Source organism: Chrysemys picta, chromosome 15 (assembly GCF_011386835.1).
Source record: "Chrysemys picta bellii isolate R12L10 chromosome 15, ASM1138683v2, whole genome shotgun sequence".
Taxonomy (NCBI): domain Eukaryota; kingdom Metazoa; phylum Chordata; order Testudines; family Emydidae; genus Chrysemys; species Chrysemys picta.
Genome location: NC_088805.1, coordinates 12,821,301 through 12,833,656, shown reverse-complemented (window position 1 = coordinate 12,833,656; position 12,356 = coordinate 12,821,301). Strand labels below are relative to the sequence as shown.

Here is a 12,356-nt window from a genome sequence, read left to right as displayed (position 1 = left end):
CATCATTTTTGACAATTTTTTTTATGTCAAAACGATGCATGGGCTTTCTACATTGCTATAGACAAGCTTAATCCCTTTTCCACTGGGAGGCAGTGTGATCCGCAGAAAGTGCACTAGACTGCAGTGCAGGAGACCAAGGTTTTATTCCCAGTTCACCTACTCGCTTGTTAACCCTGTGCAGGTTTCTGGGCCTCAGCTTACCCATCTGTAAGATGGGGATAACGATACCAACCTACTGTTCTCTAAAGCACTTTGGGATGAAAAGCACTACACACAAGCTAGAAATTATTTTAGAGGAGATTCCTTCAAGGTTGGAGGAAACAAAATTTGACCTAATTTTTTCCTTGTATCTGTTTCCATAGTCTGGGCAACTATGTCTATTTCCCTACCCCATCCAATGTAAAAAAAAAAAAAAAAAAAAACAACGAGATGGCTCATATGCTCTTTAAAAAAATAATAATCCATGATTAACCCTAAATAAGAGGGGAAAACAAATTAAGTGAGGAAACAGATTTTAATGCCAATCTAGCTATGGGTTATTATAATAATAGCAAACTAAAATACTTTGAAATGGTTTAAAAATGAGCAACTTTAAAATGTGTAACACTGTACATCTGCACAGTGAACACATGGAAATCAAACAAACCTCTGAAGTTCCCACCCTGGCCTTGACTGCTTTGTTTTGTTGTTGTTGTCGTTGTTGTTTTCTCACTCTCAAAGCATATATGGAGCTTGTTCACACAGCAGATAATAAATCCAAGTAGACATGAAGTGGGAAAACCCAGACCATAACAGGTAATAAAGCTGGAGATGGGGACTAAACCTTGAATTACTTCGGTCCTATCTGCAGTATAAATTTTACTGTGTTTAAACATCACACTTAACACACAGCAGCACACTAGCCATGTTATAACATGGGTTAGTTTTGCCTGAGTGGGTGAGATGAGATGAGCCCATGTTATTTAAAGGTCAAGGCTCAAAACATATAGGGGTTAGCTGGTCAAGGGCAGAGTGAGGGCATTAGCTTAACATGATCATAACACAGTCAGTCACATCAAAACACACTAAGACCAAACAATGTTAGAACGGGTCTAAAGCATGCTGCCTAAACACCATCCTGCTTACAGTTTAGATGGTGCCTTGTTTTATTCTTAGACAATAAAGTTTAATTCACAATACAGAAACATAACTCTCCTTATATAAGGAAAGTGTACTTTAAAAAAAATGTAAATCTACTGAAAGTTCAAATTACATCTCAAGATTAAGTCAATTAGAGAAGCACGTTGCAAGAGTTGTATGAACAACACTGTATGTTTGTAAGCACACAGAGGTTTGTTTGTTTTTGGTCATCAGCCTCAAGATATTTGTGGGTAGAGATCTAGGCTGACAAGTGTTAAAGTGTTAGCAAAAAATGCTTTCCAAACTGGGTTGGTGTTTCCATAGTACCCACAGCAAATGCACGTGAGCACTCAACACAGTTCTCAGACAGTTCTCAGACACATCAGGAACGTGTTTGAAACTGCCTGCCTAGCAGGGCTCTCATACCTGTCTATGCTACAACTTCCAACCATAGTGGCTGTAATATGGCTTTTGAAATTGGGCGATACAGATGCAAACCAGGCTCTCCACTTTTAAACCATTTACAAACAAGTAGAATGAACAGTGTTGTTGGTTTTTTGGCGGTGGGGTGCTGTTTGTTTTAAACACACGGGCTTAGGAGTTAAACATCAAGCCCAGCATCTCACTTTGCAACCTCAGGCAGGTATACAGAAACTCCTAGTTACCGCTCTGAGCAAAGCTGACTGAAGTCACTGGGGGATCCTTCCCAGCCCTTGGTGAGCAGATGTTTAGTACATGCCCCTGACCTTCAAAAGAGATTCAGTTGGGGTGACCATCAGTGTGTGTAAATGTGTTAACTAACTAACTACCAACAACAACCATAAGAACAATCCCCACTGTTTTCTCCAATTGTTTCTGTACAGCAGAGGCTGCACTGGGACACCCTCATCCATGCTGGGACCCTTCTGGAAACTTCGCCCCATCTAGTCATGATTTAGTCAAGAATCTCAAGATTCTCAATCTTAGCACGATGGGAAGGCTGTGGTGGTTGCGAATTCCTGACTTCTGTTCATGACCCCCAGGTTGAGAACATACATCTAATGTAAACCTCCTTTCCAAGGCCACCCTTCAGTAACCCACACCTGGTTCAGATGCATTTTAAGAGGCTTCCTTATACTTGACCCATAGAATCCTGCCTGGCCTTATGCGGACAGATCCAGGGAGCTGTTTCTTCTAAATGAGCCTTGCTTTTTGGGGCACTGGGAGGCTCTCTTGGACTTTAGCACAGGAATCTGCTTTCCAAACTGTCTTTCTAGTGCAACCTCAGACATCCCTGTGAAATTCCCCACTGCAGCTCAGAATTCACGAGGATTGGAACACATTCAAAGGGCGTATCTGAGCATACATACGATACTAACCCTGTGGATCTAAAGTGCTGTCTGCATTTACACTCTAACCAAGTCAGAAGACCTACTTCAATGGTAAGCAATATGGGCCATCAAGTCACTAAGGTAAACATATTCATTTGACTAAATGTGGAGGCTGAGAATAAATTCAGATTTGAGAGGGTCAGAGTGGCAGGTTCGTGCATGGGATCTTCCTACAAAAAAAAAAATCACTGCCGTTTCCCAGCATATTCAGGGAGATGATGCGCCTATGTCACCTTGTTCACATGGGCTGCAGTTTAGTTTCCTCCAGGCAATTGATGGACCAAAAACCTAGAATTGTGCTAAAAGCAGCTTCCCAGCATTCGGGAATTCTTTATCCTTTCCCCTCTCCAGACACCAAATAATGATTAGCTAGCAGCAAGGGACTCCACACTCGGAGACCAACCCATGTTCATACAGAAACCTCCCTTTGGGAAGGAGGGAAGAGTGCAAGACACTGCTCTGCGACATGCCATAATCCAAAGTCATGAAGCAGCAGAGTTCTTAGATGTGCAAGGAGCAGAGCCCAGCTGCCATCCAAGTGTTAAATTAAGAAGAGCTCCATGTTAGGTAAAGATGAGCTTAAAATTCCACTTTCCTGCTCACCCCTGGCAAGTCAAATCAGGGAGTGCAGCCAGCCTTGCAGCTCAGCAATCTCCCTGAAATTCAAAGGCAAAGCAGGAAGCAGAGCTCTCAGGCCGTCTAGATACACTTGTATGAGGCAGAGCAGCATTATCAGTGCTTTGCCCTGTGCACAGCAGGAGTATGCAGCATAGGCAAAGACGAACACTTTCCTTCTTACATGGTTAAAGGAAGTTCCATTGAGATCCCTCATGCATGGGTGTGGTGGAGCAGATAGTGGAGAGCGAAATGAGAGGAGAGAGAGAGAGAGAGAGAGAGAGAGAGAGAGTGTGTCTCCACCCCAACACCCAGAATGGCAAAGTTGCATGCACCCCTCCTTCTGTACCCAATTAGGAGGGAGCCCTGGGCTTCCCACTGAGGCAGTACCCTAGACCCCGCTAAGTATTCCCTCCCCCCTCACGATGCTTTAATACCAGGTTTCATTACTAGGTTACGTGACCAGTATATTTTTTGAGCCACAATGTTAATAGAATTTTTTTTCTGCAACCCCCGTGACTAGGAGAAGTCATCTCCTTCCTGCCCCATGCCTCACCATGCCCTTGCACAAAAGAAAAGCAAAGTAATTCACCCCACTGTTAGAAATCCTTTTGGGATAACTTCGCTTTGATCACTCTAGTGAGATTTCTCTGTTCCTGAGCAACACGTATATCCCAGGGCTGAAGAATATATTTCCATCCAACTACAGCTTCAGTTGTAAACAGATTTTCTTCCTTGCAACTCAGAGATTTTACTCATCAGCTCTTAACAGCCATAAAAGCAACAAACTTCAAAAGTGTTGCCCCACACCCCTGGTCTCCCCACTTCCCGTGACAGCAGTCATCCTGAAGTCACACAGACTGCACAACCCCTCCATAAAACACCTTTTAATCACTACTAAGTTTAAGCATCAAACTTGCTAGCAGCCACAGTTAGGCTCAGACGGGAGAGCTGCTAGGATGATTAACAATAGGATGTTCTCTTATTGAGTTACCCACAAATCCATGCAAGTAACTAGTGCAACCAGCAGAAAATTCATCCAAATACCAAGATTCCCTGAAACAAGGACAATAACATGACACTGCACGACTCCAAGGCATTCTGCTGTAACATGAGGAGTGTGAAAATGTTGACTCCCTCCCTGTTAAACTTAGGTCCAGGGATGATCTTAGGGAAACATGAAGAAAGTGGTCACAAAAGACATGAGAATGTGGGCAGGGAACTCCCAAGCCAAAGCTCGCAACCTATCAGGATCTAAATGATTATAAACAATAAGAGAGAGAGAGAGAATGTGTGACAGACACAAAATGGAGGGCACCAAATCAGGATCTAAATGAGATACATTGTGTGTGTGTGTGTGTGTGTGTGTGTGTGTGTGTGTGTGTGTGTAAGAGAGAGAGACACACACAAAATGGAGGGCACCAAAAAATAGCACAGGAAGCCTCAGATAATTAATTATCTTAGCATTAATTTCCTTAGCATGTTATTTTTTGTAACTATATATGTTCATATTTCAGCACTGTCTACTGTGAATAATTTGCAGGACCAAAACAGAAATACCAGATTGGTGGAAGATGAATGTAATGTGGCTCCGAACCAAGAGGCAGTGGGAAGGTAACACACTCACAAACCCTTCTCTTGACTTATGCAGAGCATCATAATCTAGTCTCAGTTAGCACATAGGAAGCTGAGATCAGCCATGCTGATGGGTCATGATTACCTTCCTGGGTGATCGCACCAAATAATATGTAGTTCCTGCCCACTTGAGTCCAAACCGTAGCAGAGACAGTTCGCTCCACGTTATTGGAAATGCACATTGCGCAAACAACAGACCAGTCATACTTAGTTTTCACTGTCTCAGGCGCATGTTTGAAGCCCAGTGCTCAAGGAACTTAAGTGTATTTTCTTCAGAACAGATTACACGGTGATGTTCCTGACCCATTTTCACAGAGCGTGTGGCTGTCGCTGTCCATACTTTAAAATGATTTGGGGACTGGATTTTGAAATGTTAAGACCATGTTCTGACAACAACAGCCCTCTTTCACTGCAGGCTCACACAGGGCATTCTCACCCAGCGAAACTCATGGTATCCTCCTTGTCCTAAAAATGCTGTGCAGCAAATTACTGGTGCCATTATAATTGCTGTCACGACCCATCTCAGATATAGCTGCATTTCAGTGCTAGGTGAGGAGGTTTAGAATCCTGTTCTACTGTATTAAGTCGTTTGGGGGTCAACAGCAGGGATAAGGACCCAAGCCTGTGCAATTCTTGTGTTCCCAGACACCACACACAGAGATAGAAATGCACTAAGTTTATAGAGTACAAACACAAGGACTGTTCATTATTAAGATACTTCTGCAATCCACTATCCCATAGGTTCGGAATTACAGGATAAAAAATATTTGATCCACACAGTGCTGTATGACAGGTTTCAGAGTAGCAGCCGTGTTAGTCTGTATCCGCAAAAAGAAGAACAGGAGTACTTGTGGCACCTTAGAGACTAAAAAATTTATTAGAGCATAAGCTTTTGTGGACTACAGCCCACTTCTTCGGATGCATCTGAAGAAGTGGGCTGTAGTCCACGAAAGCTTATGCTCTAATAAATTTGTTAGTCTCTAAGGTGCCACAAGTACTCCTGTTCTTCTTTTTACAGTGCTGTATGTTACAGTTGCTACTTTCCTACAGGCACAGTCCAATCTATAAGCACCTTGGGTCCTTGCCACACTACAATCTGGAGTGACATGCAGAGAAACACTGTTGATTTTGGTATAGCACCATAAAAGGTTTCTTTCTTTAAAAGATGCAGTAGGGATTAGGATGCAAATAAAAATATAAAATGTGGCCACTAGAATAGCAGTTTTTTTGTATGCCATGGTAGATATGCTGGTAGCGAATACAGAGATACCCATCAGAGACTGTGATACCAACATGTACCGTTCAAAAATATTAGCTGATATAAAAGTGAATGTGCAGCACTGATAAAGCTTATTCAGATAGTATGGCCACCACGGAGTCACATCTGCCGTGTAACCATACGACCATGAGGCAATCCAACCCCAGCTGCCACATTTAGACTGGGTTTCCTCTCAGATAAAGGAGATTCTGATCTTGTTCCATAGCCTAGTTCAGGGGTCAGCAACCTTTCAGAAGTGGTGTGCCGAGTCTTCATTTATTCACTCTAATGTAAGGTTTCGCGTGCCAGTAATACATTTTAACGTTTTTAGAAGGTCTCGTTCTATAAGTCTATAATATATAACTAAACTATTGTTGTATGTAAAGTAAATAAGGTTTTTAAAATGTTTAAGAAGCTTCATTTAAAATTAAATTAAAATGGAGCCCCCTGGACCGGTGGTCAGGACCCGGGCAGTGTGAGTGCCACTGAAAATCAGCTCGCGTGCCGCCTTCGACACACGTGCCATAGGTTGCCTATCCCTGGCCTAGTTAAATAGAGGGTTTGAGTTGTACAAGTTTGAAAGGGGAGGGTGGTAAGGGGAGAGAAACTATTATTTTAGTAACTAAAACAGATATACAAACCACATCCAAATACTGTGACTGGAGCACCCCGCATCAGCTCTGTACAGATGACAGTTTTAGTGCTTAAAATACACACACTGTAATTCAAAACAAATTTTAGGATGTTACGGATTATAAAATCCTGCCTCAGCATTAACAGAGGCTTTGATGTTCAAGGATTTATTTACAATTTACAATCCCAGCCCTCATCGTGTGTAATTTAAAAATCAGGGCAGAAAAATAATATACCTTACAATTGGTGCACTGGCTAAAACCTGCTTTGTACCTCAAGAATTTGATTGTTGCTTTGGGAGGACTTCCTTCATACACTGCACACACCCAGCCAAGACACTCAGGAGTTTAGATATCATGTGCAGTCAAACTCCCTCTCTCTCTGACAATGTCTGTGGTACAGTGGCTGAATCACAATATAGTACTAAGAACCTGTTTCTTTTCTCATGTGTACCAGCAAGAAACAGAAGTAACTCAACTGAAGTCAATGAATTTTCACCACAGTAAGAGCAGAATCAGGCCCTTACTGTTCTTTCATGCTTATCGGGTGGGTGGAGCAAACTAAAAGGAGAAAGTCAAACAACCTGCTGCCCTGGTCTTGGTTTCTCTGGGGGAAAGGTGGATTCAGGAAAGCTGCGCTTCTGCTCCACAACCTGATAGGTTTTCCTATAATAATTGAAACAGAGCATTACTTCTCAGATGGCCAAGTCTCACCTCATTAACCTTTATGGACTGACCTCCAAAATTCCTTGAAGGCAAAGTACTGGCCCCTTTTGCTTTGGGCATTGTGACGGATTATCCCCAGTGGGTTGGGAAAAGGGACAGGACTCTGTTAGACTTGCAGTGCACCACAGTGCTTGAATCTGAAGTCAGAAGCATGTTACCAGGTCTCGAGCTCACAAAGCTTCTTTGCTGACCTATCTTTCAGCTGAGGTTCAAAACTGTAGCTTGGACTATTAGTGATAATTAAAGACCCCACAACACTTCTTGCAAGAACGGAGAGCATTGGTCAGCATCCTGACCATCTTTCAACTTGGGACCCCTTAATAATTCCTGTCACTTCACTTGAGTAAGGCATCTTTTGCCCCCCACCCCTACCCCCGAAATCTATCCATCTCCCCGATGCATGTCATCCACAAGCACAGCACATTCCAAAAGTAAAGACATTACCTCACCCCACCTCTCAACGTTGGCAAATTCTTATTATCTTTGCTTCCTGCCTTACGTCCGTGGGCGTAGTTAACTGGCATTGTTCTATAGCTGCCATGACCTATACCCGAGTGGCTGCATTTCTGGGAATGGTGAGGTGCTCTCTGTAGGGAGCTGGTAAGTCTGAAAAGCAATCACTTTACATATTCACATCATTGAACATTAAATAAATGTTCTAATTCAGTCAAATGGCGGGAGGAAAATGCTGGCAACACTAGCTTGAGCCATGGCCAAGTGCACAGTGAATGGCGATTGCTATTCAGTGCAGAGGCAGGGCAGGCAAGTGACCTCACCTCCCCCAGGTTTATTATTAGTCATCTCTCTTCTCCACCAATGGGGAAGCTAGTTCTACTTCTGCTGCTTATACATCATACGCCATAGGAAAGTGCTCTGCTGTCATAGAGGGGGATGGTGACACCGGCATCCCCATAACAGACACAACTACCATACTGGTTGGTTTGCGGCCTGCTTGTCCTTTGGGTATAGCCAGGCCCAGCTGGAAACAAAACAAACCAGAGTCCACAGCGAGTTGGAGAAAAAAAGATTCATCTGCATCTCCCTGTTCTGAATACTGTGCAGGGCCACAACTGAGGGTCTGCATCCACTTGCGGGAGAAAGAGGGTGCACAGGAAAGAGGAGAGGTCATGCTAAGTCACATTAGCAGGGCCATCAGCAAAGAGCTTCAGCTCTTTCCTCAGAGCCGGTGGGGGAAGAAGAGGGCGTTCCATTCACTCTAGGAAGAGGGGGCAATATAATAAGCAGCTAGATAATGTCAAGAACAAAATCTCTGGGAAGCACTGAGGGGGCCATTTAGACAGTGTATTGTCCTTAGTGCGCCTAGAAAATCCACTGCCTGGTACTGAAAAGGATTAAAGTGGGGGCTGGGTTAAAACAGAGAAAGGCTTAAAAAAATAGCAAAATGAACTAGAGACAAATGTCAGAGACTAGATCTAAGCCTCATTCTTGACATCTAAGCCTCATTCTTGACTGAGCGAGCCAGTGACAGACCAACAGCCAGGAGCTGCAGCCAAAAGCGCTAGAGTTAGATGCCACAAAGTAAGTGGCGATGCCTTAACCATATGCATGTTGTAAAGGTCACTAGGACCTCTTCCATCCTTATCAAGGGGAGTGCTAACTTTCTCTCCTTGAGAGAAGGTGGGCGAGATGCACTTTATGGAATTTCCTAGGTTTGAGGTTCCCAAGAGTAGAAGGAAAGTGCAGCAGATTAAATCCCACTTTAGCTGCTCATAGAAGAATGCTGTTTCTAAACAGTGAGTGACAAAGGCACAGAATCTGCCTCACTGTCAGCCACTTTTTACATTGCTGTGGGATCCCAAAGCACTTTCCAAATGCAGCATCCTAAAATCCATGTGAGGTGGCTAAGCATCATTAAGAACATAAGAACGGCCGTACTGGGTCAGACCAAAGGTCCATCCAGCACAGTATCCTGTCTACCGACAGTAGCCAATGCCAGGTGCCCCAGAGGGAGTGAACTTAACAGGTAATGATCAAGTGATCTCTCTCCTGCTGTCCCTCACCACCCTCTGACAAACAGAGGCTAGGGACACCATTTCTTACCCATCCTGGCTAATAGCCATTAATTGACTTAACCTCGATGAATTTATCCAGTTTTCTTTTAAACCCTGTTATAGTCCTAGCCTTCACAACCTCCTCAGGCAAGGAGTTCCACAAGTTGACTGTGCACCCAATTTAGCAGGGAAACTGAGGGATAACAAGGGCAAGAGACTTGCCTAAGATCACACAGAAGACAAGTGATATACAGTCAGGAAAATAATTTAGGAAACCTAGCTCCTGATCCCCTGTTGTAACCACTAGACCACACTCTCCCTCCACTGTCCTGTATATTGTACTTTGTCTCGGCTGTACACTGAAATGGTGTCTATAATAACCTTTAAACCAATACTGTTAATAACCAGGGACTTAGATGCTTGACTATCTAGCTAGGCATTTGTAACTGAAGAATCTAGGTCCCTGACTGGGCAGGCTCTTTACAAAGGTATTCTGTTCCAAAGGGACCTAATATGAGTTTTGAGCCAAGCATTGTTTGCATGGATCCATTTCAGAGTACTTTTCTCCATCTATAGCCTGATTGCCTCTTCCTGGAGCAGTGCATGTACTCTGCATTTCTGTGCTAGCGGAGATACAAAAATAAGTATTATTAAAACCTGCAAATGAGCTGACCAGGGATCTACAAACTTACTACCAATGGAGTAAAATGACATACAAATCCTATTCCCAAACTGTGCACTTCATATTGAGCAACACTGGCTCCTCCTATCCTACTGCGGTGCCACTGACAGAACTCTGAGGAGAGCACTATTCAGCTCTCCCAGGTGGACAGAAGTCTCCACCAACACAAGGGTGTTCACAGGAAAGAGCTTTCTAGACAAATACTGTCTTTGTGGAGAATGTAAACTGCACTTAGGACCCAGGCTACTTACTAACCAGCCTCTAGATGTGGAGTTTCTGTGCTCTCATGCTGAAGAGCAAAATCATCTCATTCACAGAGCACTGAGCGAGCATCCATCAGACTTCCACATCCTGCTGAGCTGGAAATATAAACACAAGCTACAATTTTGGTGTGATCAGTAGCTAAAAGAGAGAGTGAGACTATTTTAAAAACTGAACTGACCAAAGTCACAACAAGACCTCTCCATTTCATAGAAGTCCCTACTTTACTTTTTCCCCTTGATTAGGTGCAGGGAGCACCATGGGGTTATTTTGCAACAGCAGATAGACAAAAAAGAAATAAAATCCATTAGAAAATATGCCATCATTCTCCATACAAATCATTGTGATAAATTTGATAGCTTTTAAACTATGTTAAAACTTTTTTCCCCCCTCTACTTGCATTATAATTATTTCATGTAAGTGTTGCATAATTCACCCTAGGATGCAAGATGTTGGATGAAAGTTGTTTATGAAATTTTACAAATAGTTATTAGAAGGCCCACACTCACAGAGCAGTACCCCCATACTGCCATTCAGAAAGGAGTTGAGTTCCAGCTACCTGTGTCTGTTATTAGAATTCTAGACACCTCTCATTTCTGGAAATCTAGGTTTAAAACTTGGCTTAACTCCCAAGTGAGAGAGTTTAGTGATCTCACCCGAGTCCCCATCCACATCATAGAACACACACATGATTTGGCTTGACTGGCAGCCTCTGCTCGAGAGGCCTAGGACTGAAACAGCAGGTGTTTGCTGGCCAGCATGATGCTACACTGGCAGACCCACAGAGGAAGCTTGCATAGCACATGTCTGTACTATACCTGCTTCAGTCCACTGTTAGCACAAACCAAAGTCCTGAAAAAAGATTCACCCACAGAACGTAAAGCCAGAAAATGTATGACATCTGGATGCATGAAGGAGACAAATACTGTAGAACAAGTCCAACTTGACACTAATTACCATTAAGGCTGAACAGAACCTGCTGTGACCTAGACCTGCACGTCCTGTTCAAACACAGCTTCAGGGAAGACTGGCGGGACTAGTAGTGGCGTGGCTGAAACACAGATGCAGGGAAGGCTGGCTGAAGCAAAGAGCTACTTTCATAACATGTAGCGTGGAGGATGTTCCGTATATGGCCTGATAGGGACTATCGCACGATGCCTCTTACACCTTTGTTTTGTGTTCGTTTTATGAGGACAGGACTCTGTCAGTTTGCTTAGGCTCAAATATACACCTTCCTAAGCATAAGAAAAATCCCATTCAGCATGCCTGCAGAATGACTGATAGTGGAAATGAATAGCAGTGAACAAGAAATGTAGTTGTCTTGTGGACATAGAAACCTTTTTTTTTGTAGCGGAGTAGAAAGTAGCCACCACTACCTACCAGGTTAAGACAGTCGTAAACAGCCATATGAGCTGGGTTCCTACCAAAGCTGCTTGTGTTATCCCTAGGCTGGGGAAAGGAGGGAGATAAAAATATACCTGGTCATGACCAGGAACAAATCATTGGGCTGTAAACTATCAGTTGGTTTGGGGATCTCAGATGCCAGCAGGCTCTTTTGTTAACATAGATACCCACATAACGTATTTCACTTATCCAGCAGTATTTAAAATAAAATCAGATCACTGCCTTTCCAGAAGACCAATCTAGCAGGCAGAATTTGCCTTGGAGAACAAGCTTTATCTACCTTTGTTGTTTTCTCCCCATTGTTCCTTTCTGCAAAATTGCAACAGCTAGGAGGCTCCCCAGTCATCTAAAGCGCATCAGTAAACAAAAAGAGCAGAGACAGATGGCTGCAGCTCAGTTTAAGCCAGCATTGGATCCAACCTCCCTCTGCTTCTCATCTACATCCCATAAGAACACACAAGACCAAGGGAGACCACAGAAGTCATGTAACAGACAGCACATATGTATATATAATCTGATAAGGAAGGGGTCGCTGCAAGGACAGGGTGCCAAGGTTTGGAATTCTCAAGTAGCTTTCATTTATAGTAAATAGACATTTATACTGAACAGCCTTTCACTAACACAACACTGGAACTCCAATTT

At 43.3% G+C, this 12,356-nt stretch overlaps 1 protein-coding gene and 1 non-coding gene across 3 annotated transcripts in view; both read right to left on the bottom strand.

Moving 5' to 3' along the window:
- BCR (BCR activator of RhoGEF and GTPase) overlaps positions 1-12,356 on the bottom strand; it is a 142,313-nt gene that overhangs the window by 123,413 nt on the left and 6,544 nt on the right. Inside the window, exon 1 of one of the 2 annotated variants that reach the window (XM_065567916.1) lies at positions 11,995-12,055. The exons of the other annotated variant lie outside the window; for it this stretch is intronic. The gene's annotated coding sequence lies outside the window, so the exon portion shown is untranslated. Of the gene's footprint in view, positions 1-11,994; positions 12,056-12,356 lie in introns of those variants that run through there. 2 annotated transcript variants of the gene reach the window in all.
- LOC112060109 (U6atac minor spliceosomal RNA) lies at positions 8,869-8,985 on the bottom strand. The gene has a single exon (XR_002889397.2). It is a non-coding gene; the product is annotated as a U6atac minor spliceosomal RNA (small nuclear RNA).